Raw genomic sequence first — 8,041 nt, 5'->3', positions numbered from 1 at the left:
CCATTCACAGCTTCCTCTCCACCATACTTCTATGGTGGGATATTCACACCCACTTGCATCCGAAGACCTCCGCCCCCACTTTTGTTGATATTTAGTCGGTCATTCGCACCTTACCCACTTTTGGCAAACTATGGCCTTCTTGCAGCCAAAAACCTCTGATCTCGCTTTTGATGATGTAAGGTTGGGCATTCAGACCTTGCTTCACCTGCTTTTCACCAAATATAGTCGGACATTCACACCTTCTTGCAGCCGAACACTTCCGCTCCACCTTTTAGTTTTCTATGGGGCATTCACACCTTTTTTTTCACCGCATTTTATAAAAACACCACAGGAACACCGTATTGAGGCTTTGTTCTGACCGCTCATTCGGTGTCGCGTTTCTTTCAAGCAATTCTCCTGGTTAGCCCGCACTCGGCTCGCTCCCAGAGCCGTGTTAAAGTCTACTTCGCATTCACTCTCTTTTCTCAGCAGACTAAAAGAAAGTTTCATCTTGGGCTCCCTGAAACCTCCATCCTGCACCGCTGTTTGCTTTTTCACAAGAGCAGAGGAGAGCGCACCGTTCCCAGGGGCACTACAGTACCGGGTCGATGCTTGGAGTGAACGGAGCAAGCTCCTTTTTCAACTCCTATTGATACAAATCCATTTAATATGTAGTCCTCGCATAGAGGACACATCAGACATTAAACTGATAAGAACAGATACTACACTTGATCTTAGCCAAAAGGCCGAGAAGCGATAACTGTCCACTGGTTCACGTCCGAGGGCCCTTCCTGGCACAATGCGCACTTGTAGCGGTGTTCTTTTTATGGCCATAGTGTCACTTTGCACCTCGGCCCACCCGCTGCACTGAGCACTCTTCAGCCCTTTTAAATGGTATAACTTTACACTACCGCACGCTCCAGCGAGCACCATTCAAGCAACAACTTTGCACTCCAGCTTCGAACATTGGCACAGTCGCAACAAGTAAGGCGACTCTACTCAGAGAAGTCACTCTGCACAGTAACAAGATTTCTTTTGCACAGACAGAAAGGGCTTCATCCGCAAAGGTAAAGCCTGCCAAAAATAGAAACAACTCATTAGTGCTGCTCAACGTTGTACTTTGCAGTAAAACAAAGAGCAAATCTAAAGATTCAGGAATCCGAGAATAAGCTTACTTCCATGAGTTCTTCACGATTTCGGATTTTGCTATAAAATGAATTCCTTCACTCAAACTAAATTAAAACTGCTAAACCGCTAATCTGTTACATGCAAGGCAGATGTCAAATTCACCGAAATAGGATCTAAGGGTATTTGGCCAATCGAGCTGTAGCAGCTTCGGTAAAAGAGTATAAGTTGAAGAGTTTGTGAATAAAGGTGTGCGCACACATAGTGAGTTGTAGGAAAATAGGCAGGGAGCAATGCCGGCTGGGGTATAGGTTCTTGTATGTTGTCTGACTGTTTGATTTGAATGTGTTGTGTAAGTGTCCTGTTGAATGTTACATGTTTGGGCTTTGACACGCTTCACTGTGGTTGTTAACTGTGTGGTGTGTCCTGAAATGTTATATGTTTGGGCTGTGTGACATGCTTAATGCTTTTCAGTAGCAACCCACTTATTCATATATAGCAACTGACAACATAAGAAGTCCGGACATACTTTGATAGTAGTTGTAGAAGTATCCTTATTGATAATAGATAAACTAATTCATAGTGATAGAACAGTAGATGAACAGGTGCCTGCACATGTCTCATGAAAATAAAATGGGTGTATGATTGCTGACGGCAGAGCAATACTGCCAAACTTATGAGTTCTTGTGGCAAACTTGATTCAGTGTCTTGACGTGTATACGCTGTTTCGCTGACTTGTCACAAGAAACAAAGTGTGTTTGATAAGATCCGACCATTTTATTACGGGAGGATCAGTATGTATGGATTCTGATGTGACTGATAAACTCATTCGTATCTTAAGCATAATCTAATACGTGAGACAACGCCCTGGCACACAATCAAAAAAAAAAAAAGAGAGAGCGGTTTTGTGTCCCCACAGTCCATAATGTAGAAAAGAGAGAAAAAAGCCTTTCTGATTTGTTGTGTGTGCTCACAGTGCAGAGTGTAGAGAAAAGAGAGAAAAGAAAGCCGTTTTGGTGTCACGGGTGTTGTGACTTACACACACACATTTCTGAATTGAGAAAGGAAATTATTTTAGAGGAAGCACTACAGTTTAGATCCCACATTTGTTGATAGGCATTCATTTAATTTTTCTTTTAATCAGTTTTAAAGTGAATACTAACTGAGAAATGAAAAAGGTGAAGAGTTTAGAAGCTTGGTTCAAGAGCAAAACTTGGTTTATGATCAGCTGAGTCTCTAAACAGAACAGCAAAGGGCTTCATCGAACATTTAAAAAAGATTCAGATTGTTAGAATATCCAGAATTTATAGGAATGGTGGTGATTACTCTTATTTTCTAGAATGGAAATAACTGCACCATGTCTGTTTTATGAATTTAAGGGGCTAAAAAGTTTTGTTCTCGTTTTTCTATGATTAACCGAATGTATGTGAGAGTCCAAACAGACAGAAGGGTTACGGCCGAGCGCTGGACCTTCCAAAAAAGATGAGACAGGCTGGACCCGTGCCATACTAGTTAAGGCCTGCCTGTGGATTACAGGTTCTTTAAACTCTCACACACACAAACTCACACACGTTCGCACACATACACCCATACACACACACATTCTTGAACTTGCTGCAAGATTAAACCTTTGCATTAACTGACTCCAGCAACTCTGAGTCTCATTGAGAGACTTTTCTCAACAATTGGGTCCTCAAACCAGATCTCAAAGTTTTTTCCGCTGTCCAGGGTCGGAGCTGAAACCGTGCACGGGGGAGTCCAGTACTCCTAATGAAAGACCCCCTGCTGAATTGCGGTAATTAGGGGCCAGTGTCCACTGAAAGGGGAAAAAGGGACGAGATCGTACTTTTGAATCAATGGCCAGAAGCCATTGGCAGTGCAGGCATCAACAATAATGGTGTTATTTCACCCATTAACACTTAAGGTACCTCATGCAGTGGCTGTGATATGGTTACTTAACAAAATATCTTTACCAGACATCTCTCCTACATAACAGTTCTTCTTTCACAGCCACACCTTGTTGTCGAGAGATGTGCTACACTTAATCCATCCACACTGCTACCTACCCCACAGATGGAAAGCCTCATGATTGCATGTCAGAAATAACCATCAGTGTTTTACCCAGGCCAGACTTAACTGATATACATTATGAAAATGCAGAAATAACTATATTTATTCAACAGATCAAGGAAAAAAACCCTGATGGCACAAATGCTACAGGATTTGCAGTAGTAACAGAAACTGAAGTTTTCTTAAAACAACCACTACCAAAAAATTACTCTGTTCAAGCAGTCGAATTGGTAGCTTTAACTGAAGCTTGTAAATTAAATAACAAAAAGGTTGTTAACGTTTACACTGACAGTCAGTATGCCTTCTCAACTGTACATGTGTTAACACAGCATTGGAAAAACAGGTATGTTGACATCCACAGCTAAATGTATAAACTACAAATATTTTAGCATTATTAGATGTTATTCAATTGCCATCTACAATAGACTCGTATGAATGACCGGAAGGAAAACCATACTGCCAAAGAATTTGTTTAAATATGCTGCAGTATTGAGCCACGGACCATGTCATGTCTCAACAGGAGGGATGGAAGCAATAATGAACCAGGTTTTTACAGCATATGGTTTTACTAATTATTAAAAACATTTTTTTAGAATAAATAAATGAATAAAGTTTTGTCTAGCAGGTCAAATATGTGCAAAATACATTCCACAGGGCAATCTAAGACCAAAACGAAGATAATTCCCTAAGCCAGTGTATCTTTTTCAACATATTTGTTTGGATTTCATTATTTCATTATTTTGTAGATTTCATTGAACTAAATTAATGTTAAGGGAAACGATTCTGCTCAGTGACAACAGAGGTTTTTACCAAATGGTCTGAAATATTTCCATGTGCACAAGCAGATGCACTCTCAGTAGCAAAATCACGCGTAAAATAACTCATTTCTAGATTTGAAATTCCTGAAAAGATCTTCAGTGATAATTTGACACACTTTGTAAACAATGTCATCTCACTGATGGCAAAGAACTTAAAATAGACCTTAGAAACCACTGTGATATAGAAGGTTTCGCTAACACATTGGAATTGTTTTACTATTTACATATGCATGTGCAGTGAAGAATTGCTTGCTGCTGATAAATGCAAAGAAGAACAGCTTACACATAAATGCTCACATATAGGCTGCTGAATGCAATGAAGACCTGCGTATCCAGTAAAGTTCAATGTCAATGTGTAATATCCAATTAGGATTTGCAAAACAGTGAAGTTAAACAATGAATGGGTCCATAGTCGGTATGAGAAGACTACAGGAATATTTACCTGGGTGTACGTTCAAATTATTGTAAATTATTGTTTGTTTGTTTGTTAGTATGTATATGAATGTTATGTGTATAAACTGTGTTGAGTTGTAGTTACTCAGTAGTGTCTCAGTGAAACAACCGACGGGGGAAGCCTTGCGGTGACAACAAAAGCAGTGTTTTACTGATCAGTCAAGTTGCTCCACTGTACTCCATACAAACTGGTTGGCTACTGAAGGGATAGAAAATGGGGAATACTTGTTTTAAAGCAAACAAGGAATTAGATGGGAAAAATACATGTTTTAACGGGACCCAGACAATATTAAATACTCAGACAGATGGGAGAAGAAGTGTAGTTTTGTAGGAAATCACAAAATTATTACATAAAATGAGTGAAATCAATTGAAGAATGCCTTTCTGGAGAGCTGTTTACCACAGATGAGCAGCTTTGCGACCAAGCACATTGTAGATCGCTTTACTGCCAAAATGATCTAGTTTAATGGATTGGTTTAGACATTTATAACAGCATTTTAAGAACAAAGAGAGAAACAAAAAGGGACAACGCTTCATGGTGGAAGGTGATGTATAAATAACTGTGTATATGATGAAGGAGAGACCATTTGAGCAGCACAGCCATTTCGCAGCACAGGGACAGCAGTTCAAGTTAAAGGATCTCCCATGTGGTATCACCTGTCACACTGTCAAGGCATCAAAAGAAGAAAAAATCACCAAACTCAAGGACAAAGAGACGAAGACTCCGGTGAACGAAGAGAGAGGACTTACAAACCAGAAATACAAAAGGATGCTCGATATCAAGATCCAGAAGAAGAGGCTAACAATGCCACGAACACTTACGATGCTGGGAATGATGCCAGCAATGAACAGAGAAGAAGATTCAGTGTCATCAATCTGCAACACGTGCCTCTAATGAGGGGGTGAATATAGAATCCTCAACGATTACAACGTCTCTAGGAACTGTGACAACAACAAGGTTTAAACCATTTTGATATATATTGTAACCTATTGGCTAAGGAATAGTGCTGAAAATGAGGTAAATCTAATCCACCACTGTCCTTGGTCTTCTGTAGGGTTTTTAAACTAATACGTGGTGGTTTGTTTTTCCACAGAAATTTGGAGATGCATGAATCTAGTGACTTAAACCAAGTAGCAGATAGTTTTATGGGGATCATTGAGAACAAATAGTTAACTTTTGGTAGTATCATCATTTTAATGGTTGTAACTCTCCCCATAAGTGATATAGGTAAGGACTTCCAACGAGAGAGATCGTCCTCTACTCTCTTTACTAATTGCACATAATCCATCTGTACTTATCAGTTTAATATGTGATATGTCTATGCAAGGACTACATATTAAATGGATTTTTATCAATAGGAGTTGAAAAAGGAGCTTGCTCCGTTCACTCCAAGCATCGACCCGGTACTGCAGTGCCGCTGGGAACGGTGCGCTCTCCTCTGCTGTTGTGAAAAAGCTAACAGCGGTGCAGGATGGAAGTTTCTTTTAGTCTGCTGAGAAAAGAGAGTGAATGCGAAGTAGACTTTAACACGGCTCTGGGAGCGAGCCGAGTGCGGGCTAACCAGGAGAAATGCTTGAAAGAAACGCGACACCGAATGAGCGGTCAGAACAAAGCCTCAATACAGTGTTCCTGTGGTGTTTTTATAAAATGCGGTGAAAATAAAGGTGTGAATGCCCCATAGAAAACTAAAAGGTGGAGCGGAAGTGTTCGGCTGCAAGAAGGTGTGAATGTCCGACTATATTTGGTGAAAAGCAGGTGAAGCAAGGTCTGAATGCCCAACCTTACATCATCAAAAGCGAGATCAGAGGTTTTTGGCTGCAAGAAGGCCATAGTTTGCCAAAAGCGGGTAAGGTGCGAATGACCGACTAAATATCAACAAAAGTGGGGGCGGAGGTCTTCGGATGCAAGTGGGTGTGAATATCCCACCATACAAGTATGGTGGAGAGGAAGCTGTGAATGGCCGACCATAGTTTGCAAAAAGCGGGTGAGAAAAGGTGCGAATGTCCAACCATACATGATCGAAACAGGGTGTTTGGCTGCGACAAGGTGTGAATGTCCACCCATAATTAATGAAAAGCGGGCAACAAGTAGGTTCGAATGCCATACCATACATCATCAAAAGCAGGAGTGGATGTGTTCGGCTACAAGAAGGTTTGAATGTCCGAGCATAGTTTGTAAAAAGCGGGTAAGAAAAGGTTCGAATGCCCGAACATACACCATCAAAAGAGGGAGCGGAGGTGTTCCGCTGTAAGACGGTGTGAATGTCCGACCATAGTTGGTAAAAAGTGGGTATGAAAAGGTGCGAATGCCCAAATTCGGCTGCAAAAAACTGTGTTCGGCTGCAAAAAGGTGTGAATGTTCGAGTAAAGTTTGTAAAAAGCGGGTAAGACAAGGTGCGAATGCCTGACAATGTATGATCAAAAGCGGGAGCGGAGGTGTTCAGCTGCAAGAAGGTCTAAATGTCCATAATTAATTGCTAGAAAACATGAAAGAAAATTTTCGAAAATCAATCCGCACATGATCATAAGTGGGAGAGGAGGTGTTCAGCTGCAAGAAGGTGTGAATATCCTACCATAATTGCTGAAAAATGTGTTAGAAACGGTAAGAATCCCGGACCATACCTCATCAAAAGCTAGAGAGGTGGTGTTCGGCTACAAGTAGGTGTGAATGTCTGACTAAAGTTCAAATATATTAACAAAAGCGGGAGGAGAGGTCTTTGGATGAGTGGTTGAGAATTTCCAACCATAATCTATAAAATGCGGTGAAAAAAAAGGTGTGATAGAAACCTAAAAGGTGGAGCGGAAGTGTTCGGCTGCAAGAAGGTGTGAATGTCCATCTATAGTTGGTGAAAAGCAGGAAAAGCAAGGTCTGAATGCCCAATCTTACATCATCAAAAGCGAGATCAGAGGTGTTTGGCGGCAAGAAAACGGGTAAGGTGTGAATGACCGACTAAATATCAACAAAAGTGGGGGCGGAGATCTTCGGATGCAAGTGGGTGTGAATATCCCACCATACAAGTATGGTGGAGAGGAAGCTGTGAATGGCCGACCATAGTTTGCAAAAAGCGGGTGAGAAAAGGTGCGAATGTCCAACCATACATGATCAAAACAGGGAGCGGAGGTGTTTGGCTGTGACAAGGTGTGAATGTCCACCCATAATTAATGAAAAGCAGGCAACAAGTAGGTTCGAATGCCCAACCATACATCAACAAAAGCAGGAGTGGATGTGTTTGGCTACAAGAAGGTTTGAATGTCCGAGCATAGTTTGTAAAAAGCGGGTAAGAAAAGGTGCGAATGCCCGAACATACACGATCAAAAGAGGGAGCGGAGGTGTTACACTTGAAAGACGGTGTGAATGTCCGACCATAGTTGGTAAAAAGTGGGTAAGAAAAGGTTCGAATGCCCGAATATATACCATCAAAAGCGGAAGCGGAGGTGTTCGGCTGCAAGAAGGTGTGAAAGTCCGACCATGGTTTGTAAAAAGCGGGTAAGAAAAGGTGCGAATGCCCGACAATGTATGATCGAAAGAGGGAACGGAGGTTTTCGGCTGTAAGAAGGTCTAAATGTCCTACCATAATTTGTAAAAACCGGGGAAG

At 41.3% G+C, this 8,041-nt stretch overlaps 1 non-coding gene and 1 pseudogene across 1 annotated transcript; one reads left to right on the top strand and one right to left on the bottom strand.

Moving 5' to 3' along the window:
* Nucleotides 1-546: 546 nt before the first annotated feature.
* On the bottom strand, nucleotides 547-737 carry LOC140314909 (U2 spliceosomal RNA). The gene has a single exon (XR_011917235.1). It is a non-coding gene; the product is annotated as a U2 spliceosomal RNA (small nuclear RNA).
* Nucleotides 738-5,706: 4,969 nt separating this feature from the next.
* On the top strand, nucleotides 5,707-5,883 carry LOC140314827 (U2 spliceosomal RNA; annotated as a pseudogene).
* The last annotated feature ends 2,158 nt before the right edge of the window (nucleotides 5,884-8,041 follow it).

The sequence above is a fragment of the Leuresthes tenuis genome, unplaced genomic scaffold (genome assembly GCF_036924035.1).
Source record: "Leuresthes tenuis unplaced genomic scaffold, fLeuTen1.0.hap1 SCAF_9, whole genome shotgun sequence".
In the NCBI taxonomy this organism is placed as follows: domain Eukaryota; kingdom Metazoa; phylum Chordata; class Actinopteri; order Atheriniformes; family Atherinopsidae; genus Leuresthes; species Leuresthes tenuis.
Note: the sequence above shows the minus strand (reverse complement) of the source record. Positions and strands in the feature narration are given on the sequence as shown.